Source organism: Alosa sapidissima, chromosome 24, assembly GCF_018492685.1.
Source record: "Alosa sapidissima isolate fAloSap1 chromosome 24, fAloSap1.pri, whole genome shotgun sequence".
Classification (NCBI taxonomy): Eukaryota; Metazoa; Chordata; class Actinopteri; order Clupeiformes; family Clupeidae; genus Alosa; species Alosa sapidissima.
In genome coordinates, this window is record NC_055980.1 from 25,411,663 (window position 1) to 25,439,492 (window position 27,830).

Genomic DNA, 27,830 nt, shown 5'->3' on the forward strand with positions numbered 1-27,830 from the left:
GTGCGTGTTCGTTGATTATTAAAAGCAAATGTTTCGGCGCAATGTATGATTTCCAGCCGTCTTATTTGCTATTGTGGAACTATTCACAACCGCTCAATATTTGAACCTGAAGCATAGACAGTGGCACAGTAATATCAACGTGCAATGAATCTTCCAACAGAAATCAATGGGATTTTACAAAATGCCAAATAAAACACGACAGAAACTGTATTTCGCTACGCTACTTGTTTTGGAACATCAACGAACACCACTAACCACTCGGTGAGTTGCACAGTTTTGAAAACAAATGTTAAGGGTTGTTTTAGGACATGTTTGAGTAGCCTACAGTATGCCTATTGGCAGCCACTCTGACAAGTCAAAGGCGATTCAAGACGAATCAGAAAGGTCGAGACAGGACCAATCGTCAAAATGTCGGTGTCCACCACTCTAGTTCATCCAAAACAAACCAGAAAAGGGACTCAAAGTGCTAAATACCGGAATTTTCCTTTAACATAGGAAAACAACATGAACCAAATTTCTCATGGCACTTCACTGCCTGTTCTGTCGCTATATCTGTGTAAGGGACCGTCGACAAATTAGGCTACTGTTTTGCTAGATCGGCAATGACAGTAGGTGAGGGATGCAAAACGTTGGCTATTTCTTGAAAAAATATTCCAAAAATCAAGTTACATGAGTTTTTCTCATTCTGATTGCTGTAGTACTTCCCAATCACTCACTGCTACTTACTTAACATGTCACAGTTAAGTGAAAATACAATTTATATGGAAGCAGGACTCATTTCTTTCTGAAAAATATTCACCAAAAATCAGCAAAAAGACTAGCCTGGCGGGCCATCCTATATCATTGAAATGTATAGTCTGGAATCGAACCATTCACCTCGCTTAATCCAAGGGGCGGGCAGAGAATTGCCTTTCAAACTGCCTAGGCATGCAATAGGCCAGCGCTACGACCATATCCGTATCCGGTCGGCACAACGGCAAATACATCCTTCTTCGAAAGGAATGACTTAAGTGCATTGTGTTGCTCAACTTTCAAAGAAAAGCACAAGTCCAACTCCTCCAAAGTTGACGCCAACGCCGATTCAAACAACCGCTCTTCGTTCGCCATAGCCACCTTCCTTGTTGTTCATAGTCGCAGGACTGTCGTTATCCTGTTAAGCCCGCCTTAAGACTCTCTAACAAAATAGAGCGCTATGATTGAATAACATCCACGGTGTTAGCCAATAGAAATCCCTATGGTTTGATACTAGACGTACAGGCTGAGCAAATTAATTTGCAGCCACTAGGGTGCGTCTAGATTTCTAGGCTACAAAAAGACATTTTCTCATTCCGATTGCTGTAGTAGTTGCCAATGGTAGGCTGCTACTTACTACATGTACATTTTTGCTGACATCCTGCATTATAGTATGCATTTAAAGGAACACCAGGCAACACCAAAAATCAGCAAACAGATATTTCCTCATTCTGATTGCTGTAGTAGTTGCCAATGGCAGGTGAAATGTTGCTGATATCAGGCATTATAGTGAAACGGTATGATATTAAATGTTAAAAACATTCACCAAAAATACACTTTCCCATTCTGATTGCTGTAGTAGTTTCCAATGGCAGGCCGCTACTTACTACAGGTGCATTTTTGCTGCTATCTGGCATTATAGTGAAACGGTATGCATTTAAATGTTTTAAATATTCTCCAAAAATCAACAAAAAGACATTTTCCCATTCTGATTGCTGTAGTACTTTACAATCGCTCACTGCTACTTACTACAGGTCACGATTTCCTTGATATTTTCCTAAAATGTCAACTTACATTGAAACAGAACTCAATTTTCTCTGGAAAAGAATCACCAAAAAGTAAATGAAACAACTTCTTATTCTGATAGCCGTAGTCCTTCCCAAACTCTCACTGCTACTAACTACAGGTCAGGTGTTCCTGAAATTATCATCAAATATGAATCCAGAAAAAACATTTACCAAAGATATGAAGATATCTGAAGTCATTTATTTAAAAACAATATTCACCAAAAAGAAAGCAAATTACTTTAAAGAAAACAAATTTCAATCCAAAAGCATTTTTCATTCTGTATTAAAAAATAAAAAACATAGAATTTGATTACATCAGAAATGGTGGGGAAGTGACATCTCACATGTGAAATTGAAAATAAAGAGTGGGCAACCAGCTTCTCTCATCCACATTACCAAGCTACAAATGCTAAATTGAAATAAATGAAACAAAAACTTCAAACTATTTACAGTATTTACAGCTCAAATGCAACAAATTTCACAACACCAAGTGCTGTCTTCATCTGGCACACAGTCGGGTGTTAGTCCAAGACAAGATGTGTGAAACCATCTCTGGCACTTTTCACATTGGATCTGCACAAATATCAGAAGTAGATACATAAGTAAGTATATAAGTATATATACTCTTTTGATCCCGTGAGGGAAATTTGGTTTCTGAATTTTTCCCAATCCGTGAATTAGTGAAACACACACAGCACACAGTGTACACACAGTGAGGTGAAGCACACACTAATCCCGGCGCAGTGAGCTGCCTGCATCAACAGCGGCGCTCGGGGAGCAGTGAGGGATTAGGTGCCTTGCTCAAGGGCACTTCAGCCGTGGCCTACTGGTCAGGGTTCGAACCAGCAACCCTCCGGTTACAAGTCCGAAGCACTAACCAGCAGGCCACGGCTGCCTATGTTGGTCTCTATTATGATGGTCTAAAGTGAGGCGCATAGCATATCATGACATCAAGTGTATTCCTGTTGTGCACTCGAGTTTCTCACCATGCCAACACTGTCAACAAGGAGGCAGACATCCTCAGTCGCACAACGGACAATTGCACTACCCTATTCCACCCATAGTGTTCTATTCATTTATTTACAAATGTATAGTGTGACTACACTTATACATAGCTATGTCCTACAGCTCTTCATGCTATTCGTACTGCTCTGTTATTATTCTTCATATGTTAAGTGAGTGTTGTACTTTGAGAGCAAAGATTAACCTGAGTCAAATTCCTTCCTTGTGTGTCCCATTACTCTGAATTTATTATTTATTAAATTGTGATGCTCACCCAAATAATATTGCTTGAATGAATTTAGCGACAGAGGAACTTCCAGTCCACAGTGGGAGCATAAATCCTCCTTGGACTCTGAAAATAATTTCACCAAAGATGTAAAGCTACTCAGTGTTGGGCACAGATATTGTGTGTAGATGAAAAAATGGTTGATTTTAATCAATCATTATTTTGTAATTCATTTGAAGTAGTGGCATTTTGAAATTGTAAAGTAAAGGCTTGACATTACCAGATGCAAGAATCATCTCGTCAGCCATCTGTCTTCTCAGCCATGCAATGTTGTTCCGGGGCCGTATTCACAAAGCCTTTTATCTTACCACTAGGAGTACTCCTAAATCGCACTAAAAGGTTTTAGCTAGAAGTTTTCTCTTAAAAGTTAGAAAGAAAAAAAAAGCCTTTCAGACCTACTTTTAGTAAGGAAAAATGCCAACTCCTAAACCAAAGATTCTAGAACAAAGCAAGATAGATCAGTTACGTCATAGGCATGAAGTACGCTCTGAGCCCAACAGGGCGCCATTTTGGTAAGCTCAGCGCAACATTTCATATACAGTTCCAATTCTATGAGCCCACCTGAACAGCTGTTTTTAACGTTGCCAGCTGTTTGTTTTTTTTACTCGGTAATGAACTGCAAGAACTGACAGTGTGAAAGGCCTGATTTATCTTTTTCCAAGTTTACACTGAATAAGGAGAGGTAAATAGGCCTATTATTTAGACAGAAGTAGCTATTGCACTGGTAAATAGATCACATAAATTCCCATTGAGAGACTGTATAGCCTACTGATAAGCTAGCTAGCAGGCAAACTAACTTAGCTAACGTTATATTATCACCATTGTTCCTTTTTCTACCTGTAGGCTATACGTTAACCCTTTGTTCACGGCCTGCTTAAACACAGCATAGGCATAGGCTATTATTATCAATCACTAATAAGGTCAAGATTTCACTCAAGCGTCTGATGTAACTTAAATAAATGCAAATAGTTGGCCTAGGCTAAACACAACCGTGCTGTTCTAGAATCTTTGTCCTAAACTAAGAGTGAGTCTCCGTTGCTATGGATGACGTCAATTCTCATGCACGAGCTTCCTCGCAATGATAACGGTGATTGGTTGTTAGATGACAGGGCCATCATGCGGAACATAACACAGACGCACCACATCATAGCTTATCACATCTAAATATGTCTGTGTTCTACACAAAATAATAATAGTAATGTTATCGAAATGCATATATAATGACATGTTTGTGCAAGCCCCAGTGAAGTGTAATTCTAAAAAGGAAGACAGAGAGAAAAGTCGTGATTTCAATTATCAAGGTAGCCTAATACCCTAATGAAAACCGCCACTTGCCCAATAATGAAAAACGACATTGCATTAACACTTGCTTGGTTAATTGGCATCTTATTAGCCGAAATAGCCTACTTAAAGCAGGAAATGTTGCTCCGATTGAAGTAATGTCATAGGTGAATGTCGGTGATGAACTCGCCAAAACGGAGAAGAAAGCCCACCCACACAGCAGTAGACTCCTAGGCGGATCCGCCTTCAAGACGCCAAACCCGCGTGACTGTCGCATTCGTTTTGGTGCCGCACAGAGGATCAGCTCCGCCTCCAGGCGGCCCCGTAAATTCTACTGTCAAACAGCGGATCCTGAGTGGACCCATGTCGGATCCGCGGGCGCGGACGCGCATTTACTGTAACGGTTGAACATGACTGTACACCAAGAGCCAAGAAGAGTCATACTAGTGGATATTTTCTTTGCTGGGACACGGTTGCGCTGAACCCTCTCGAGTAAGTGATATTTATTAATATATTGCGACATTCACAATAGCTAAACATTGGCCTTTGTGGTTTTATAATCATCATGTTTATTAATTGTAATGACGTTGTTTGATATTAGGACTAACGTTAACGTTAGTGCAACCAGAGACGTTTGTCATTTTGTGCAACAGTTTGTGCAAAGTTAACGTTATTGTTAGCTGTGATGCTCATATGAGTCTGTAGCCTATCTGATTTAAAATGGGATAGCAATTTCGGCAGAATATGTTATGGTAGTGTGATTTAAAAAACACACATTGTTATTTAACATTAGTCTGGTCTTGTCTGTTGTCGCTGTTGTCCATATAGTGCTACTATGCTAGCGGCATATAGCTGCTAGCTAGCATGCTGCTAGGCGCAATTGCATAAGTTATTGCTAATGTCTATTAGTGCTATACATATATTGAAATCACGTTTGCGATGCAAACCTTGATTAAGGTGATATTGGCACTGGTATTTCAGTCAATGAAGTCAGTGAAGCTCTGCTATGATAGCTACCTACAACTTTAGCATGTTGACTCACTGATAATGGTTTAGCCCTAGCCTCTAGCTAGCTGTGCATTAACGTTTGCATTTTGCCAAGTTTGGTCTCATACGTAACTTTAGTGTCTATCTGCCATCTTTGTAATGAAAGCCTCGGCATTTTAATCACTGTTTAAGTCGGTTCAGACCACTATTGGCATCGGTTTGTGATTTATGCTAACGTAACTTAACTGTATGGAACTTGGTCCCCATCTTCTATTTTGTTTGTTCTGCAGCGTCAACTTTTATCGGCTGGATTCTAGCATCTAACGTTACGATTGCCTCTGTTGGGTTTGCTTGATCAAGTAAGATACTTTCTGGGTTGTTAAAATGTAATGTGAACACATTCCAGTAGCATTCCAAAATAGACCAGAGATGCTTGTACTATATATATATTTGGAAATTTTGGGATTGCAATAACCATAATGATATCGTTATGTAACAGCCATCGTTTCGGGGACTCTGATGACAGTGAAGAGCCAGAAAATGGTGACTTTGCATCTCTGAGGTACCTTCCAACTCGCCTGGTATATCAGTTGGAGCCTCAAGCCCAAGCCAATTGCACTGGCAAAGTAAGTAATAATCTCTTAACATTGAAATAACTAAATCATAATATTAATATTAGAGATATGGTTAACATTCTTAGTGCTAAAGACATTCCCCTCGCTTTGTATCTATTCCTCCAGCTCCACCATCTCGCCGAGTGCCAGGCAGCCAAGTCACTACCCCTCAACCTGGAGAAAACTGTTAAGGTAAAGACTGATCTCTGAAATAATATTGAATACAGTGGCCCCATCTATATTAACACAGCAGTAGTCACAACATTTCAGATCAACAGATTGCATCTGCATTACCATCTGAGATTTTCTGCATACTTTATCCATTACTTTCAAAATCTCAGCCAAATATTTTGTCAGTTAAAACATCTGCATTCATGCAATATTGCCTGAAAAGTTCATTCATTATTATCAGATTGTATTGAAACACATTGATTTCAATGTCAATCCATTCATGGAGTTGATATAGATAGTGCATACCAAAATATTGAAACATACAAATTCATGTCCAGCATGACCAGAGATTTGTTTTTGTTTGCCATTGTTTGGCCCTGTAGCTCTCAGCCTACCATGGTTAACAGATCACAACCATTTATCTCCCTTAGCACCTCACCATGGGGCAGGACCGCAACACTCTTCACCACCTCAACTCCCTGCACCTGCATTTAACATACGGAGAGTTACTCAAGGTAGGGACTGATCTCTGAAATATTAGTGAATAGAAAGGCCCCCTGTGTATTATCAGTCATGGTTAACAGATTTAATAAAAATTTTTACAATTTAATACAATTTAATACTACCATTTAATAAAAAAAAATGTTCCCCCTCTCGCACACCGCCCACCTCACTATGGGCCAGGAACGGCAGTCCCTCCTCAACTCCCTCCACCCCCACACCAGCCCTCAACGTGCAGCGAACAGAGGAGCTTTGTAAGTCATGTTTCTTTTTAAATTTAATCTCCTTAATACCTATCTTATATATTGTATTGTGTAAGCATACTTGGCTTTGGATGCTACATACCATAAACATAAACATATCTGTCTGTTTGATTACAGGTGCTGTGAGGAAAAACATGGTGACACGGTCTGCCACGGACACTGAGGTCACCAAACACGCAATCAGGTGTTTCAACCGGCGGTGGATCGGGCAACGAGGAGATGTGTTCCGCCTCCATCCACACAAATGGAGTAATAGGAGAAATAAGCATTAAACAATCTTTTTATTGAACTTCTTGTCATTCACCAGTTATTCATTTTCTGATATTTTAGCTGTGCATAGCGCAGTATTTCATTGAAGTTGTAGCCTATTAGATAAAATATTTCATGTCTGCACTGACCTAGGCCTATAAAGCACTAAATTAGGTTTTGACCACAAAATGAATGTAAAGTAGCCTAGGCAATGTAGGCTACTTAACAAAAACAGAATAGCTTATAACCTGTAACTTTCCATAAATGTCCATTTTATATTTCCATTGAGTAGTGATCACGTTTGTACAGTAAATTGATGTCTTGACTTAAACCTTTTCTGTTAGGTTTATTGACAGTATTGTTAAGTTAAAAATACGAGGCAATGCAGATTAATCGTAGGCCTATATTGCTGTAGTAGCCTAGGCTAGGCCTAGTGATAGTTTTACTTTTATCCTATAGTTGCCTAGTTTTATCCTACAGCAAGAACAGAAGGAATTTTGAAAATGAGATAAACGGGTCCAAAACGGACCCGGGCCAGATGAGCATTTGAGTCCGTTGCGGGTCCGCGGCGGATGTATGTATCGATTTGCGGATCCCAAACGGACCCGCCGCGGAGGTAAGGTTTTAATCGCGGATGCGGAGTGGATGCAGTGCGGAGCCACGGCGGGTCCGCGATCCGCCTTCGTAGCGGATCCGTTCCTGAGAGCATCTGGACTCCGATACGGGTCCGTTTCGCGGGTCCGTTCCGGAAGCCGTCGTACCTCCGCGGCGGATCCGCCGCGGAGTCCTTTTGCTGTGTGGGCAACTGGACGCAGGATCAGCTACTGCTGCTGGCCCAGTTGGTGCTGGAAAAAAAACATATAATAAAAGGGAAATTCGGCATTGGCATCAAGCCAAACCAAGCGTGAGACATGGGAGAGGATTTGTTTGCAAATTAATGCAGCATTCTCGCTCTTGTCGCGGACCCCGGACGACTGCGAGAGGCGGTGGTATGCGTTACAATCGCAGTCGAGGATGGAAATTGCAGCCTTTAAACGGGCAAGCATGGCAACAGGTAGGCCCATAATATTATATATACAATATAATTATTGTTTGATGTAATTATAAAAAACGTTCTGCTTGTCATAAATGTAATTACTTATGGAAAAAATGTCACAAAGAACTTACATTAAAGTGTGCTTTTAAGTGTTATGTAGGCAATGCTTTTGAGTTGGTGAAACTTTCCCTGTGTTAAGGAGGAGGATCAGCACCTAAGCCATCGAGCCACGTTGCATCGGTGGTGTATAGTGTCATTGGGTCAGACACCAGCATAGCGGGCCTTGAGGGTGCAACTGATCCAGCAATGCAGCTGCTCATTGAAATAGAGGGGTAAGCATGTTTATGCAATGATTAGGCTACAATACTTGTACATTGTTGGTGATATTTAATGAAGGACATACAATATAATTATGTGCAAACCACCCACCCACACAAAAAACTGTTCACAAATTATAAGATATTTTAACAGACTACAATTTCTGTTGCAGGCCAAACGAAAACCCAGGTCCTTCAGGCGCAAGTCATCTTCCTCTTGCGTGTCTTCCACCCCTGACCCTTGCACCTCTTCCTCTCCCAGCACCTCTTCCAGCTTCCTCTTCCACAATCCCACCTGCCTCTCCCCTCACTTCTGCTGCTGGTGCAAGGCCATCACCCCTGGAAGAAAAGAAGATGAAGATGGAAATGCGTGTCTTGAAAAGGCAGAGAAGGGTCCTTGAAGCAAAAGAGAGGCTGATACAGGTAAAGACAGAGTATTACACTCTAAAGATTGAAAAAATGCAAAGAGAATAAACACACTGCAATTCAGCAAAATATGTGTCTTCACTCATTTGTGCATATGTGATTATTTACCCAAAGTGTGTATGGACAAAGTGATCCCTGAATGCCAGTCCACATTGTTCCACTTCATCCTCAGATTGGTTTAGGTCATTGTCGTAATCAGCTTCATCATCATCATCAGACTCATCACCATCTCCTGGCTGTGGTATGTTCCTTAGCCGACACAGGTTGTGAAGAAGCGCACACACAGTGATCACTTTGCTGGTCTTCTCTGGACTAAGGCGGATTTCACTATGTAAGACATGGAAACGTCGCTTTAGCTGTCCAATCCCCCTTTCCACCACACTGCGTGTCTTCTTGTGTGCTCTAAAACATATGCCAAGGAACAGTAGCCCTAAACATTATTGATTTAACCAACAACACAAAGAGCCACCACTAATTTGTTGTAAGCTTTCACATTGTGGTCATGCTATTAAATTATGCCACCTAAATAATATAGCCAACATGTGCACTTACCTATTGTAATTTAACTGTGATCCCACTTGTGGACGGAGGTAAGGTGTGAGGAGCCACGACTTACAGGGATAGCCACTGTCCCCCACTAAGTGACATCCAGCTGGCACATGACGCCTCTCAAACAGTTGCCTCAGACCACTCTCCATCAATATTCTCGAGTCATGAGTGGATCCGGGCCACTTTGCAACAACATCGAGTATTGTGAAGTGCGCATCGAACACAATCTGCGTATTGATGGAGTGTGTTTTCTTTCGGTTTACGTACACGTCCTCATCCTGACTTGGTGCAATTATTTTAATATGTGTCCCGTCTATAGCACCGACCACTCCGGGCACACCGGCAATATCCATGAAGCTGGCTTTGTTTCTTTGGAGTTGGCGAATGTCCAAAGGAAAACTTATGAACTGTCGAATGATATGGGGTCTACAGAGTGCATCGATCGTCTGGTGGATGGATCTGCTTACTGATGGCTGAGATCGCTAAATCGTCGGCGTTACATAATTGCATTTTCCCCGTTGCTAGGTAGCGCAGTGTTATCAAACATTTCAATTCGGCACTGATTGGGTTGTTGCGATTAGTTGGAGCTGTTATTGCATCCCTCACAAGATCCACAACAATCAGTATTCCCTCACGGTTAAGCCGGTATCTTTGTAATAACTCCGTGTCGTTGAGGGTCTCCAACACATTGCGTCGCGCTGCCATGTTAAGATCCTTTGTGAATAGGTCTTAGGGAGTTAGGAGTCCTCTAAAGTTAGGAGTGACACGCCCATTATTTTTAGGAGTTGCTCCTAAATTCGCCACTTAGGAGCTACTTTTAGCCTTAAAATTCTTTGTGAATATGGCCCCTGATCTGGATCAATGTGAAATTCCTCTGGGATTGCTGGAAAACTTTCAATAGTTTGTCTTGCCATCTTAACAAAAAGGACAACACATTTAGTGAATTATCTTACCGCCTGTACCAAAGCTTAAAGGAAAAGACAGTCACGTTGATCAAAACTAATCATCTGGGAAAATGTATGTTATTATGCATAACATTTGAGTTTGAGATTATTTGCATCACCTCCATGACAAAGACCACACAGCTAGTTCCATCTTCCTGCGTCGTGTGAGGGATGGTGGCAGGTGGGCAGAAAAGAGGTGGATAACTGTAGATCCTCTGGAAGTCTTCCACTTCTGTTTGCCCCTGCAAATGGCAAAACACCTGCTAAGGTAAGCTGAAACGCTTTCTTTGTTAAAGGGAAACTTGGCAGGATTTCCCCCTCTGCTGGAGAAATTGTGCATAATGCTATTTCAAACTGTGGAAAAAGGTAACGATAAAGCACATGGATTTGTTTACAAGCTAGCGAACGGTTAGCATAAGTTTGGTTACGATGTTACAAGGTAAGAAACACGATTTAAAACGAGTTTCTTGTTTCTCACTTCTCTTTCCGGGACGGTAAGTCTCAATGTTGCAAGGTTGGTTTTCCGCCTGGGGACGCTAAGCGCAGCGGGGAAAGTCACCATTTTTACCAGAACAGGTCATTTAACCATCCAAATGATTTCTAAACGGGTTTATTACGTTGAAATAGTTGCCAAGTTCCCCTTTAAAAGAAAGGAAAACCGCTTGAATCAGGGCCCAACTGTAGTCGGTCTCCACATGCCTGACTGTATGTACCGTAAATGTTGACACAGTGTGGAGAAAGCGCATCAACCAGTGGGAGATGGATGGGACAGTGTGGTCATTTGACAACATCTCCGCTACTGGTAAAGGTGGTGTGCCGCGTCCCTATCCAGCCAAAACCAGTGCGTAATATAACACACGCTTGTTCTGCTCTGGGCTTCCTGTATGAGTACTAAACGGGTCAACTTGAAAATGCTGAATGTACCCAGGGAAACGTATGAAGTTGATGCCTCATTAATTTTTTGAGTGAGAAGGACTTCCAACACCACATTTTCATTTAGGGATGCAGCCTTCCTGACTTCAGACGATATTGCTTTTAAAATATCTCTGGTAAGAAATCTTGTCAGGTTACCTGCCCTAATTTCTTCACTCTGTGTTTGACTGAGGAGCTCTTTTCATACCCGAAGCTTTTCGTTTCCTTGTGTGTTGTCTGAGGTGACCGATATTTCCGTGGCGGTAAACAGTTAGGGGCACCTTTTTTTGTTGTAATGTGGGCTTTTTGCTCATCAAAAATGTGTATTGTGCCTGGCAGGAGGGAAATGTACGCACTGCCTTGATGTGAACATATGGGTAATTTCTTTTTCTGCTGTTCTGCAATCGAGCATGTTGGTATTTGGAGGCAAGAACACAGCAATGGTTTATTTGGTTGAATTTATCATAGAGCACATGTGTCCATGGTTCCCTTAATTCTTTGGTTCCTTTCTCTGGTCTGATTGACCTCCAAGTTTTATTGTCTAAAAATATTCTGAACTTCCTAGGAACAGGAGAAATCTTTCTAATTGTATTCTTTTTTTTCAGGAGTTTGAAATGCAACCACTTTTTCTGCTGTTACACGATTTGCAGCCTCCTCTACATTCTCTTCTGCCTGATCCTCTCCGTCTGTAGCCACAGAAACACTCTCTCTCTCAATCTCTTCATCACTCACATATGTTTCATCCTGTGCACTCTCTTCAATCAGAATGAGAAAATGTATTTTTGCTGATTTTTGGTGAACATTTAAATGCATACAGTTTCACTATAATGCCAGATATCAGCAAAAATGCACCTGTAGTAAGAAGCGGCCTACCATTGGCAACTACTACAGCAATCAGAATGGGAAAATGTCTTTTTGCTGATTTTTAGTGATTATTTTAAACATTTAAATGCATACCGTTTCACTATAATGCAGGATGTGAGCAAAAATGCACATGTTAAGTAGTGGTCTACCATTGGCAACTACTACAACAGTGGTCCCCAAACTTTTACTTCCAAGGGCCAGCTCACTATGCCTGGCTCTAAGAGAGGGCCAGAGACTCGGAGTATATCAGTAACCATAAATAGCTTAGTGCTATGAACAACAACAGTCTACCTAACAGTCTACGTTGAATATTCCATTACATTTAATCATAGGCTACTGCAATTTAATACCATTGTTAGCTGTGTTTATATTGCCATCATGCCATGTAAAATGTAGCTCAAATTAAATAATAATACGAATAAAAAGACTTTAGCATTCCCAAAATATTAGCAGGGAGTCCCAAAAGTATATTTCACTCACCTGATGAGAATTTTGTGAATTTGGATGAACATTTGAACGAGTGAATAAAAAATGGAAATAATTATCCCAGGAAGTCCCAGAAATATGACTTGAATAGAAGTTAGTTAGTTATTAACAATTAATTGATAAACTTTTAGAATACTTTGAGCACTGATGCAGTCAGCATAGGCCTCTTACATTGTTTGCAGGTAGGCCTACATTTCATTCCGTTTTCGATTGGTAAACGCGAAACAGCGCCAAAACAACCACAAGTGGACAAAAAGAGTATTACATGTGTACTGTAAAGACTCGCCATTGGGGGAAATTACGGAGGTTATAGTTTGACGATGTCGTACTCCCGTGCGGGCCAGATGCTATATACCACAGACATGTTTTGGGGGGCCACCCAAAATGACGGGCCGTAGTTTGGGGACCACTGTACTACAGCAATCAGAATGAGAAAATGTCTTTTTGCTGATTTTTGGTGATTATTTTTCAGAAAAAGATGAGTCCTGCTTCCATATAAATTGTATTTTCAGGAAACCGTGACCTGTAGTAAGTAGCAGTGAGTGATTGGGAAGTACTACAGCAATCAGAATGAGAAAAACTTATTTAATTGATTTTTGGAATATTGTTTCAAGAAATAGCCAACGTTTTGCATCCCTAGCCTACTGTCATTGCCGACTACCATCCCTAGCCTACTGTGCATCCCTAGCCTACTGTCATTGCGGACTACCAAAACGCTAATTTGTCGACGGTCCCTTACACAGACCATAGCGACAGAACAGGCGGTGAAGTGCTGTAAAGCTTTATGTCGGATAGCAATCTCTAGCGATAATAATTTAGTTGTTTTCGCTTGATACTCTGTAATAATGTCAACTTTATTTAACCCTGATCACGCCATTGAGCTGAATTGCGTTGTCGATCTCGAATGAATGGGAAGTTAAAATCGAATATCTACTGAATATCAAACGTCCAGCCAACTTCACCACGCTTATTCAGTTGGATTCAGAGATGTAGCCTAGCCTACAGTGCCTTTATGTTAGTCTAGACACCACCCAGCCAGGCTACCTTTATGTCGGGGAATGGGAAGAAAGATGCTGACGCAATAATAACACATGGGTAGGCTACCGTCACGTGTGTGGTAGTGTTGCCAAACCCCGTGTAGTGTATTATGTCGGAGACAATTCATTCGGAATGGGTCATGCAAGAAGGCTATTATTACAAAGGCTCTTGTGTGAGACTTTACATTACACATATATATTTTCTGGCCATGGTTCTACCCATAGATATATATAGAACACATCTAGTGTTCTATATATATCTATGGTTCTACCAATCATGTGCCAGGGAGCCACTGGCTTGATGGGCTTCAGTTCTGGAGCCTGGGTCTTCACTTTTTCGAAGTGCTGGCACGACATTCAGGTGCTGATCTGAAAAGAACAAGATAATTCACCTTTAGGTCTAGTTCATGATTGTGAATTGTTTTGCAATAAGATGTTTTTCTTACCCAATTGGCGACGTCCTCACCATCACTCAGCCAATAAAAGCGCTGTGTTTTCCCTTCCATGCGGGCTCGCCCAAAGTGTCCCGCATGGACCTCCTCCAGGATGGCAGTCTTCTCCTCCTCAGACATGATGACCCTCCTGGCCAAGCCATGGCGACCCATATAGTACAAAGTGTCACCTGTAAATGAACATTGTTTCCAAAATGTCCTTAGGTTGTTGTGTAGTTTATATCAATGTCATTACGCCCCCCTCCCCCCCACACACACACACACACAAAAACTTGTAATTACTACTTTTAATTTATTTATTATTTGAAGTTGAGCTGGCACTTATATGAGTACATGACAATAAAATACTTGAAACTGGAAACTAGTCAAACTACCTAGCAAATATCTCAAGGAAATAAAAATTCCGGTATTTTAACACTTTGAGTCCCTTTTCATCCGTTTGATTTGGATGAACTAGAGTGGTGGACAACCAAATTTTGACGATTGGTCCCGTCTCGACTTTTCTGACTCGTTTTGAATTGTGTTTACTGCTTCAGAGTGGCTGCCTAACAGGCATGCACAAACATGTCCTTAAAACAACCCTTAACGTTCGTTTTCAAAACTCGAGAGAGAACATTATTTTGACTCCTGATTTGCCAATGAGATATCAGGGGTATGTATACCCAAGTCACACACACCATTTCTGGATATCTTTGGGTAGGTCTCCACCCTTGGATAGGCTATCATATTAGATATCAGCCTAGGCCCAAGATCTGCCTAATTAACAGTCACACATGCCCTGCGCCCAAAATATACCATAAAACATCACTGATAGGCTATTTGCCAGTTGATTTCTATCTAATTTCGGGACATTCAAAAATAGACTATTTAAAGACTATTTTGTTCAGGCCAAGGCCAAGAGTAGGCCTACATTAAGAAGAATAGCAATAATAAACAACAATTCCGCCTAATGAAAATAAATAAATACTATAATATATGCTACAAACCATAACACATAAGAAAGACTTATTAAACTTGTTAAAGTTGAGCATCTATAATTTCATACTATTTTAACATTAGCCTAAGCTATGGCTTAACAATGGATCAATCATGTTGTAATTTGTCTATAAAACGTGGGTCAATATAATGAATGTTGATTTAATCAAGAAACAAGGCTTCAAATGAAATTGACGTCAAACTATATGAGAACCAATAATGTTAATAATCAGAATAGTAGTAATAGCGCACTTGGCTACTATGTTTTGACACTTCTATAATATCAGTTTGGGTGTCCCAGTGACTTCCAGTTTACTTCCGCTAGGGACCTCAAAATGAGTTCGCTTTGCCATGCATTTCTATGGCGATATTATAACTATTTTCTGGTCCCGTTTGAATTGTATCATGAATGTGACATATGATGTGTGTCAGTTTTAAATATAATTTTTCATACGAAGAAAACCACGATTCATAGCGTAGAAGTTTGATGGTGGCAGGTTTTGTGCGGGGCCGCTTTGTGAACTACAGTTCTTCGCTGGTCTGGACGCGAATGAAATACGTCTCTACTGGCACAGACATATGTATTGTCAATGTTGAACACAGTTAACAACGCAATTTGTTTGGAGCATCACCATCACCACTGGCATTCAAGTATATCCTACCCAATATAAAAATAAATCCAGACAGAATTTGGATGGTGTGCTTTCGGTCAACTGGGGAGTGACCAACGAGCAAGAAGGTGTGAAAGTCTTTAAACAGGCTTATCAGCTGGAGGTGCTTGACTGTGGGCTCTGTGTGAGCAGATCAGGCATCCTGGGAGCGTCACCTGATGGTTTCGTCGGACCTACAGCCCTGCTTGAAGTGAAGTGCCCGTACAGTCAGCGAAACTCCACCATGGCTGAGGCTGTGAAGGTGTCTTTTTGTGTGCGGAGGGCCAGGGTTATGCCCTTAAGAAGAGCCATCCCTACTGGAACCAGGTCCAAGGTCAGCTCCACCTCACCGAACGGGACATGTGCTTCTTTGTGGTGTGGACCACGAAGGAGGCGGTGATCATCCCCATCCCCAAGGACACTGCGTGGGGACAACACCTGGCTGCTCTGGAGGAATTCTACTTCTTCTGTGTTGGTCAGTAGAGAGGACTGAACATGTACATATTGTAAATAGTTTTTCTTTTTATATTCAATCAGTTATTTTGTTCGAGTTCCATTTATTTTGGGAAACATTGGATCAGCATTCCCGTCGCGTTTCCTGTCAGTACCTGTACTCAGGGAAGCCAATGATCCAGATAAGGTACCAAGGTGTGGTTAATTAGGAATTCAGTGATTCAGACTACAGTCAGTCATTTTTGTCATACCAAAATTTTATATAATGTATATTGTATATAATGTATTGCATGAAATTCCTCTGCACTGATTAATGCTCTAAGGGCCAATAACGCATGGTTTCTGTTATGATGTAATGATTTACTTTTCTTTAAATTAATAATGTTCTGCTTTGATCCCCTTCTCTCTTTTCACAGGAACATCTAAAGCCCCCAACCTGGACAGATGGACATAGACACAATTTTCAGGTAAAGTGTTAGTAGTACCTGGATTTATTCAAACCATTTATTCAAACCACTCCATCCTCACGGAAGGGGGGTGGGGGGTGTGAGAGCTGCTGCAAGCAGAAAAAGAGCTGCTGGTTTCTCTAATTAATGGATGTTGCAGGTTCACCAAGGAGCAGCACAGCTGGACCAGCACAGTGGCACAGCCTCGTAGGTGGGTGGGGATCTTATTAAGGATTCGGAAATCCTTTATCCGTGCGTTGGCCCTTTCCACATGAATTTGGTTCCGCACCACTTCCCGGGTTGCCCTCACCTCGCTCTCAGAGAATTTTCCCCTGTTAAGAAAAGGCGGGATATTGACAGAGACACCTTCTGGCAAGAGGTCAGATATTAAAAAGCCTTTGTCTGCCATGATCATGTCACCTGCCTCCAGGTGCTCCAGTAGGCCACACTGGGCTGTAATGGCCTTATCTGAGGTAGATCCCAGAAACAGTGGACTACAGTATGTAATCACGCCATTAGGGGCAACGCCGATCAACACTTTGCAAGAGTGCATCCCCCTGTACGCTGAGTACATCAGCTTGGCCCTGTCCATCTCTTTGGGAGCGACAACCTTTATGTCTGTGCAGTCTATAATCATTCTGCAGTTGCTGGCTGAGGGTATAAATGAAGCCGGCATACTCTCACTGTTCTTCTGCAGACTGGGCACAGTTGCCATCATTTTCCCGAAAAGCACCTGGTGGAGCAGATGTATCATTGTCTTCACCACATTCGCCACTGTGGTACCACTGCAACAGAACAGCTGTGCCAGGTGCAGGTTGGTGTAGTTCTGGCGTAGCTTCATCAGTGCCATGAAGACCTGGCACTCTATGGTAATACTTTCCCCCGTCCAACCTGCTGCATAAACGATGGAACCCTCAAATCTCTCCACCAGCCCCACCACCCTTTGAAACATGGCCTTGTCAGGTAGGCCTGTCTCCATTCGGATGACCTCATCCGAAAGGCCTGCTGGATGGTAGATAGGTAGATGGGACTGGCTTGGAGTTTTGGGCCACAATCTCGTCAGGATCCAGTTCCATCTCGACTTCCATCATCGAGTCTTGGGCCACACCGTCCTCTGGCTCCATCACTCCTTCAGGGAGTCCCTGGTCAGGATCCACTACCACCTTGCAATACTGTAGGTATGGTCTTCAGAGGATGACTGGGTCGGCTGACTGGGGGTAGTAGCCTTTGACCACTGGAAGACACTTGGGCCATCATCCCTTCCATCTGGAAAATGGCAACCACACACCCTGTCGTTGGTATTTGGCTCCCTGTCAGCTCGTCTACAAAACAAAATGGGAAAAAACATTACTGGTCATTTGTATTGTTTATCAGTGTCACTGTTGTTTGTCCTATGTTGTACTTGTCTGTGTTGTTTACTGTTTTTGTTCTCTCTTTTAAATAAACAGCAAAGATCCTAGTTCAATCAGATCTTTATTCATGTTTCTTTGAGTATGCCATAGGCAACTATTCATTAACGCTGTGTTATATCATGTTTGTAGAGCCTTATGTGTGTGTATAGTTTTGCTTTCCCCTCTAGACTCGTGCCAGGACCGCGAATATATCATCCTCACCATGAGTTGCGTCATGGTGCCTTCCAGTGGTGTGCCAGAAGATGTATCCTATTCATTGCTTTTAGTTGCCATAAACAGCGAAGACCACAGTTCAATCAGATCTTTATTCATGTTTCTTTGAGTATGCCATAGGCAACTATTCATTAATGCTGTTATCATGTTTGTAGAGCCTTATGTGTGTGTATAGTTTTTCTATCCCCTTTAGACTCGTGCCACGACGGCAAATATATCATCCTCACCATGAGTTGCATCATCGTGCCTTCCAGTGGTTTTATTTGCCACAATGACGACAAAAATTTGGCAAAATGAGCACAATGCGTTCTACACTCATCTTAAGTATGATGGCAACATGCTGCGGACCCCAGTTTGGGCTCTACACTCATCTTAAGTATGATGGCAACATGCTCTGGACCCCAGTTTGGGTTCTACACTCATCTTAAGTATGATGGCAACATGCTGCGGACCCCAGTTTGAGAACCAATGCTGTAATGTATCCTATTTATTTGAAAATAGTTATGCAATGTAAATTACTTGTTATTTTGCGCATTGCTAATAAATACATGTGTGCTCTGTTAAAAGTCTGTTTCTTTTTCTACATACATTTTTATTATTATTTAAAGAAAGACAGCTGGAGATCATTACAGTAAACTTAATTTATTTGAAATGGTGTACAAATCCAAGGAGCAAATTTGCAAGCAGGACACTGGAAGAAGGTACGATGGTGCTGAGGATATGAGGATATAGAAAACAAACCTTGATTAAAAATTGGTCAAACCACACTTAAAACACTCAATTTGAAAGCTACACTGTTGCATTGTTGGTGTGATTGATGGTTAAATAATAATATGCATGAAATACTGTAATCAAAAATCACACATCATTATGCACTAGGAACCACCACACAGCTCTCATATTGTGTGAAATGTTCTAGACATGGGGTGGTGAATTATATTTAAGAAAAAAGAACTGCTGATTGAATTAATACAACACGTAACCTGAAAAATCCTGTGTACATCAGTCCAGGGTGGGGGGTTCCAATGTTCCTGAGAAAAGAGAAGGGGATCAAAGCATAATATTAGTTAAAGGAAAGTATATCCATTTTCTTGGTTCATTCTTTGTAGACTGATTCACACTCTTTTATATAGTAAATCACTAACAGAAATAATTTGTGTCATTGGCCTTACTTACCCCTCAATGCAACAGACAGTCTAGAAGAATTTCATGCAAGGCTGGCTGCCAGTCCCTTTTGACTTCAAACTCTCCCTGATCTGTCTGATTTTGATTTTGATGTTTTTGTATATACACTGTGTAAAATTGCAGGAATGGATTAAGGGGGGGAGGGGATACATGTTATCATTACTTTCTCACAAACTTTTATCACTACATTCATCACTTCTCTGAAATCATTGCCTTTACAGTCAGTTGAAACAGGGGAACTTTAGAATTGTGTGGTTTTCTCCAATCACCTGGTCATAAAAATATGACTAAATGAATATTTGATTGCCACTAGGAGCACAGACTTGAAGGTCTTCAATTTGAGCGGGACAGTACTCCCGTACTCTTTCATGCTAACGTGTCACATTGAGCAATCGTGCATAAAACACCTGGATCACACCATGCAGAAATCCACACAATAGCAGAAGGTTCACTCTTTTTCTTCCAACTGTGTAGTAAGGATATGGATGTACTGAAACGATGAGAATGAAGGCTAAACTTACAGTAATGTTAAAGTTAGCTTAGCAGCTACTCCCATTGTTAGCCGCTAGCTGACCAGCAGCTATATTATTTTTGATAAATTCGCTCAAAACATATATCTTACCTGATCCGTTTTAGCCAGAGAGTCTTGGTCCTTGCATTTCCTGGAAAACGGAAGAAGGAACAGCCATTCCTGCTGGAATGGGCACACTGAGGGACAAAACACACCGGCATCTTGTTAAATTTATCCCTGCAAGAATGAGTGACCATGTGACGTCAACAACGCAATGTAGTCTTTTTCATGTTTGTTTTCGCTGCAGCTTTTATCTGAACAACAGCACAACAAACAGTCAAACGTTTTGCATGAAAAAACATCATTTTAATTTACAAACAACATATTTGCTATCAGGGACATGAAACGACTGGGACCAGAAGATAGCAACTTTTCTCTCATAGACACCCATGCATTTTTTCCGAGCTGAAACATGAAGTCTATCGGAAGTGGCGTCACTGGGACACTCTATAGAGCTGGTAAGTCCCGCCCTTTCCGCTATCCCCGCTGGACCTCTAGATTGAAAAATCGTTAATGCAAGTGAATGTGAGAAAATAATTATTTTCTGGTCCCGTTTGAATGCTGCCATGAATGTGAACATATGTTGTCTGTGAATTTTTAATATAAATTTTCGTGTAAAGATTGCTACAATTGAGCGGGTAGAAGTTTGATGCGGTTAAACTTTGTGTGAGAGCACTTTGTGGACTACAACTTTCCGCTAGACGACAGCGAACTAGTTTCCCATAACAACTATCAGTTGGTCGAGATGTAGAGGGTAATAAGATCGACTTTGAACACAGTGAACCATACAACTTTACAATCACACTGTATCATAGTGTTAATGTGTTGAGTGAAGCTAGACATGTTTCGAATATTTTTGTTACCATGTGTGTTTATTCCTGCCGTTACAAAAACTAGCATCTCAGTTAATGTTAGCGAATAGAGCTAGCTCACGTCACAGGCGACATGTAGTCTTTCTCGTTATGTCTTTTCCACAACTGATAGCCGAAGAATCATATAATATACTGTCAAACTCGTAACATGAAAAATTATATTAAAAATTCACAGACAACATATGTTCAAATTCATGGCACAATTCAAACGGGACCAGAAAATAATTATTTTCTCACATTCACTTGCATTGACGATTTTTCAATCTAGAGGTCCACTGGGGGTTTAGCGGATGGGCGGGACTTACCAGCTCTATGTAACTAAAATATGCCAACAGGCCTAATAATTTCCACGATTTCTTACTAGTCAGGGGACCTATGTGGTTTCTGTGGGATCGAAATGTTAATTTTTGGAGAGTGGTTGGACTGTCTTGACTCTTTAGAAGTAATTGAACATGGAGAAAAATGATGTCTCCATTTTTTTTACCTGTTTTAACCCTATTTTTGTGAAATTGTATATTTCACTATAATTAACACAATAAATATTGCCTAAATCACTGGCTATGTTGAATAAAGTTCACAAAACAGTTATTTTATTATTTTCAACAGTATAATTGTATGTCAGTATTATGATTGTATGTCAAACAATTAGAGATAAGATCAATAACCAATCAGTTTCACCAAATACACAAACTCCATTGCTGAAAGATAGCAAAATCACTGAATCACAGATGAGACCTCAAACAACATTTAATTCATTTAATTCATTTACATATACACAACATATTAGATCTCACCTCCACAATGTCACCTCCACAACTAGTCTACTAAACCCTATTTGTACTCACCTACTTAAGACTGGTCTCCCCTTCCTGGATAATGTTTTGCTGTAGATTATAAATAATTCTATCAGGGCATGTACCGCAGTCGTTTAAGACATCTGTTATTAAGCTCTCCCTCAAAAAACCTAGCCTTGTATCTATACTGGTCCTCCTGGACCTCATCGCTGCCTTTGACAGCATAGATATAGACCATACTTAGGCTTGAAAATTTGATAGGCATCAAAGACTCAGCACTCGCTTGGTTTAGATCATACCTTCCTAACCGTCAACAATTTGTACAGGTCCATAATAAACCATCTACCCAGATTATGGTAAAATATGGAGTGCCTCAAGGCTCAGTACTGGGGCCCCTGTTGTTTAGCAGATGATACATAACTATACCTCTCCATAAAACCTGATGAATTAACCCCGCTAGCCAAACTTGACACATGTATAAGAGCTATAAAGACATGGATGACGGATAATTTCCTGCTTTTGAACTCAGATAATACAGAAGTCATGGTTTTAGGTTCAAAAAGATGAGGGATATCCTATCCACATCACAGGCTACATATAGTGATCTTCCACTGATCTTCTTGAATTTCCCCTGGGGATCAATAAAGTATCTATCTATCTATCTCTATCACTGACCTCATCCACAAGTGTTAAAAACCTGGGAGTTATAATTGACCAGGACCTAGCACTAAGTAATCACATAAAACAGATCACCAAAACTTAATTTTACCATTTAAGGAACATTTCAAAGATAAGGAAGTCCTTCTCCTTACCAGATGCCAAGAAATTAATGTTTTGTCATCTCAAGGATAGACTATTGCAATGCTATTGCAATGCTATTATGCTGGCTGTAATAATACCTGTCTAAAGAGCTAACAGTTTATTCAAAATCCAGCTGCTCACACACACAAAAAATATGAACATATTTTCCCCATCCTAGCATCTTTACACTGTCTACCTGTTAAAAGTCATTGACTTCAAAATATAACTTATAGTTCTTGGTTGGTTGCCTGCATTGAAAGAGGACACCTCATGAAGACGCTCTGTATGTTTGTCCCTGTATGTACTCATTTGAATGTGTTTATTATGCCATGTTTGTTTGAATCTGTTATTAGTTTATAGAGGAATATTATCATTTTGTCTCAGAGTCTGTCTTGTTAATAATGTGTTAATTGTTTGTTATGTGTTCACCTGTAATTAAGAATGGTGCTGGTCACCTGTATATATGTTCACCTTTTTGTCAGTGTTGGTCAGTGCTAGTCTAGTCCAGTCCTGTGTGTTTGACGTGTAGGCCTAGTGACTCTGAGATAGTTAAACAGAACTGTTTATTACATATCTAAATTTTTTTTTTGCATAGCTATTTAGAACTATTTTAATTTTTGCTTAGTATATTCCCCTTAATCTATAATTGCTTGCTGTGATTTGGTAAGCCTTAAAATTAAATTAACATTTTGCATCGCTGCTGTTCCTCTGACTCTGTGGCCAAAACCCAAAAAGAAGACGAAACTCAAAACAGTTCCGTCACAATCACCAACCATGAAGAACAGAGCACTACAGTATGTGCTTCAGGTTATTCGATATTCTAAATTCTATCACTGCCAACTGTCAATGGTAGTCAGGGATGGATTACTGCATGGGCCTACCGGGCCCAAACCCAGGGGAGGCAAGGAGTCAGGGGGCCCAAGCCATTGCATGGAATCATTGCCTCAATATCAACACATCATATCAACATATAGGCTATGAATCTGATTGAATTAAAGTATTGGCCATCCCCAAATAAATTAAAATAAAAATATCAAATACAGTTTTAAAAATGTCCCTGGCAACAATTAGTGGGTGGCCCTTAATACATCTGGGCCCAGGGGCCTGAAAGTTCATAATCCATCCATGCTGGTAGTGTCTCTCTTTCTCTCTTACACACACACACACACACACCTGTCTGTCTATCTGATCCTTTACCCTTTCTTTTCATCACACTTACATAAGCTACGGAAGGCCTTACAGACTTCAGCTGGTACTATGTAAAAGTCTATTAAGTCTATTAAACTTGATATAACAGAGATCTCTGCACTTTGTGCTCTGAATGGGTGTAGACAAGAACTGACAGAGCAGGCTAGGCCTACACTCAAGCACACTAATAGGCATGAATTGATTATATTGATATTGAAGTATTATTTTTTTAGCGGACAATTTCTTGTTAAAGAGATCAATCATCAAAATGATATAACTCTTTGGGACTTGTAATGTCATGTCTGCACTTTTAACTGCCACTTCCTTTCTTATTTCTCTATTCAATTTTATAGCAAAGGGGTCAGAAAGCAAATCATAAGAGAAGGAACATGGCTCAGTCTTGTCACTTCTGTAAACCTTAAGTAGCTCTATCAACACTTCCAGGTCCAATGCATGTGATTTTTTCAGGCTCCCAATTAATGCTCCAGCAGCTGACTGTATCGATGGGCACGTTAGTCCCAGTTCCTGGATGCTGATGTCCCTGTCTCCTCCTCCAAGCTCCACAATCCTCAATGTATGTGCGCACTCTTTTGGCATCTTATTGTGGGTTCATATCCACACAGCAGAGACAGACAAAAACAACATGCATCAGTGTATCCTCACAGTCAACAAACAGTTTAAGATAAAAAAAAATTGTTCATTACTCTACTTCAGCCCTCTGTGGGCTTGTCCTATTTTTTATTTTTTCCACTCTGTGTGCTTAACTCGCAGCTAGTTTGTTACGACCACGCTAGTCACTCTATTTCTCTTTTCAATCCCACAGAGACCTTTCACTAGCCTAGAAATCTAGACGCGCCCCTAGCGGCCGCAAATTACATTTGCTGCCAGGGCTAGTCTAGCAACTCTCCGTTGGCTTGTGAGCTCCAGAAATCGAAACTTAATCAGGCCAATGAAATCGTGTATAGAGTCGTTAGGTGGGCTTAACATAATGATTGACAAATAAGATGGATGTTGCTGCTGGCGAACAGTGTGACACGAGTTAAGCTTTTATTAAGTAGGCAAACGTTTGAACTAGCCAACTAGCTCCACTGGTGGGAAACGCATGGGACTCATAGCGCTGCCGCTGTCCTATTGTGTGCAGAGGGAATTTGAAAGACAACTGATTATCCCGCCCCTCGGACTGAGCACTGCGATGTGGGTCTGGCTCGTCAGGCTAACCTTTCACATAAATACCCTACAGTATAGCAACCTGTTATCTGTTTGATATAACACCTTGCTATCTTTGTCGTCAAGTCAAGTCAAGTCAAGTCAAGTCACATAAACACATAAAACGCTTTTGGAATCAACCTGTTCAACATAAAACGCTTTATCATATACTACAGTATAACAACCTGTTATCTGTCTTCCCTGACCTTCAGAGGAATACCATATGCTAGTATAACACCTTGTTATCTGTCTTCCCTGACCTTCAGTGGAATACCATATGCTAGTATAACACCTTGTTATCTGTAAACACAAAAAAAACGTTTGGAATCTGCCCCTCCCTTGGACGTCACCAGAACGCTGCTCAGCCAATTAGTGCTCAGGAGACGTTTTACAACGGTGGAAACCACGCCCCCTTTTTACATTCTTACGTGTCATTGCCACTGTCTGGGCCTTCAGGTCCTTTTATGGTATTGTGTTAAACGCTCTTCTGTTGTTTGTTTCGACCAGCTGGCACTTCACCCTCACCCTGTGCTGACAGCCAACCCATCAATTCATAGCATGCACAATCATGCCCTCATAAAAGAGGAAGAACATGTTTGTATTGAAACTTATGCGCGAGACAGAACATTAAAAGAGGACTAAGAAAAGAGGAAGAATCTGTTTGTATCGAAACTCATAAACGAGACAGAACATCAGAAAGAAGACTATGACTTGAACATGGCCCTCGGATCAACATGAAGAAAGAAATATCATGAAAAGAGTGACATTATGAAGAGAGAAACTTTGTGGAAAAGGATAAACAATAATAGTATCCCTGATATACAATATTCATAAAGTAAATAGAATAGTTTGAATGCATTGATTACATTAACACTGAAAGAATATGGTTTTATCAAAACTCATAAACCAGACAGAGCGAAGAGATAGAATTAGAAGAAAGAGGAAGAATATGTTTTTATCGAAACTCATAAACCAGACAGAGCGAAAAGATAGAAGACTTATGACCTGGACATGACCCTCAGATCAACAGAAAAAGAGGAACAACATGAAGAAAGAAATATCATGAAAAGAGTGACATTATGAAGAGAGAAACTTGTAGAAGCGGAGAAACAATAATAGTACCCCTGATACACAATATTAATAAAGTAAATAGAATAGTTTGAATGCATTGATTACATTAACAATGAGAGTACCTGTGTTGTGCAGGGAGCGTACCTATGTTCCCCGCTATTTGTATGGGACCGGGGAACATACTGTAGGACCCTTTTTGTAGAAAAGGGTCCTATGTTCCCCGCCTTGTATCTGACCACGGAAATTGCATGGGATATGCTTGCGAGTGCACATTTCGTGCACAAACGGAAGCAAAGTGTATTTTTCTGTCAATGTTGCTTGCCGTATACACCAGGTAGACCTACACATACGCGCACGGTGCAATATTGACACAAGCCAGAAGGGCGATTTTCCTAACTTCCACGTTGAGTATAGCGGAGTAAAAGAATAGATGAAGAACATTTTTTATAACATAGGCCTACAATGGTTTTACTTGTGTAGTGCTTCTTTACTGAATATAACGAGTTCAAAGTTAACATTCTAGGTAACTTCGCATTGTCCGCTTCAGCACTAAATTGAGGACAGCAACACACACGAGCTGCACCTCTCACAGAAGAAACGCGCTACAACTACATGCCTTTTTAAGTTGATATTTAATTGGTTTGTTTTGTTCATTTTTCCGTTCGCTGGCACGCTGCAGGAGGGACTGCGTGTTGCTCCGAAGCCCCTTTGGTCTGACTCGTCAATAATCCAAAAATGTCCCTTTGGGTCTACAGCCCAGTATAGTTTGATATCTCTTTGTTCCATTAAAATTAATCCCATTCTTCCGACAGCTCAACCAAAGGCTATTTTAGATCACCTCCTTCACCTCTTGTACAGTAAGAATCAACAATGACATGCCAAGTGCAAAGACAATGACAAGCTTGGGACTGAAGCCATGCAGACTCGGCTAGATTTAAACACAGCAGGCCGTTGCAGCAAGACAGTGAGCCAATCCTAATATCATAGGAAAACAGGTGGGGCTGTGTCATTAGGCTGATTGCCACTGACACCAGCTACTATTACATACAAGACTTAAGTGTCAATTAAATCAATTAAACGTGACTATATCGCACTGGGCTCCACACTGCGCCTCTGTGCAAAGAACTTCAGTTCGCGGCGCCCCCTCTTCCTTCCCTCCTTCCCTCATCACAAAGTGTTTTCCACCAAAAGCTGTCACCGGTCTGCACGTCTGTTGTAACTGTGTTGACTGAAGGGATTGTGTGTTTCTGGTTAAATAAAACGTATATATGTGAGTGTGTGTATATGTGAATATTTTCCTTATTTATTGATGTCATAAGCATGCTTTATAGGTAGCCTAAGTTAAGTTTATGCTAACATAGCCTAACATTATTAACTTAAACTCGTCTCTCTTAGCATCTGTTGAACCTTCTTTTCATCTTCTGAAATTATCGATGCGCATTAAACCGCATATAAGTCAAGCAGCTATTTCAAGCAGCTACTGTTACAATGAAATCAATGAAATCAATTAAACGTGACTATATCACACTGGGCTCCGCACTGCGCCTCTGTGCAAAGAACTTCAGTTCGCGGCGCCCCCTCTCCTTCCCTCATCACAAACAAAGTGTGGGCACGGAGCAACAACAACCCGCGCCTTGCCGTGCGGCTGCAGTCTACTTGGAAGCAGCGGGGAACATAGGACCCTTTTTTCAAAAAGCCCAGCCCAGCCCAGCCAACCAACCAACCAACCGACACCCATGGTTTTAAGAAGCTTAACACTTGCACATTGTAATGTTATTTCTTACGTTTTGGTACAATTTAAGTACTCATTATCTAGT

General features: G+C 40.9%; 2 long non-coding RNA genes across 2 annotated transcripts; both read right to left on the reverse strand.

The window, feature by feature from the left end:
* Positions 1-2,024: 2,024 nt before the first annotated feature.
* LOC121700319 lies at positions 2,025-3,733 on the reverse strand. Its single transcript, XR_006027183.1, has 3 exons — positions 3,308-3,733; positions 3,076-3,153; positions 2,025-2,372 (listed from the first exon to the last, which is right to left on the reverse strand). It is a non-coding gene; the product is annotated as an uncharacterized LOC121700319 (long non-coding RNA).
* Positions 3,734-19,145: 15,412 nt separating this feature from the next.
* On the reverse strand, positions 19,146-22,044 carry LOC121700323. Its single transcript, XR_006027186.1, has 3 exons — positions 21,799-22,044; positions 20,133-20,218; positions 19,146-19,356 (listed from the first exon to the last, which is right to left on the reverse strand). It is a non-coding gene; the product is annotated as an uncharacterized LOC121700323 (long non-coding RNA).
* Between the last annotated feature and the right edge of the window lie 5,786 nt (positions 22,045-27,830).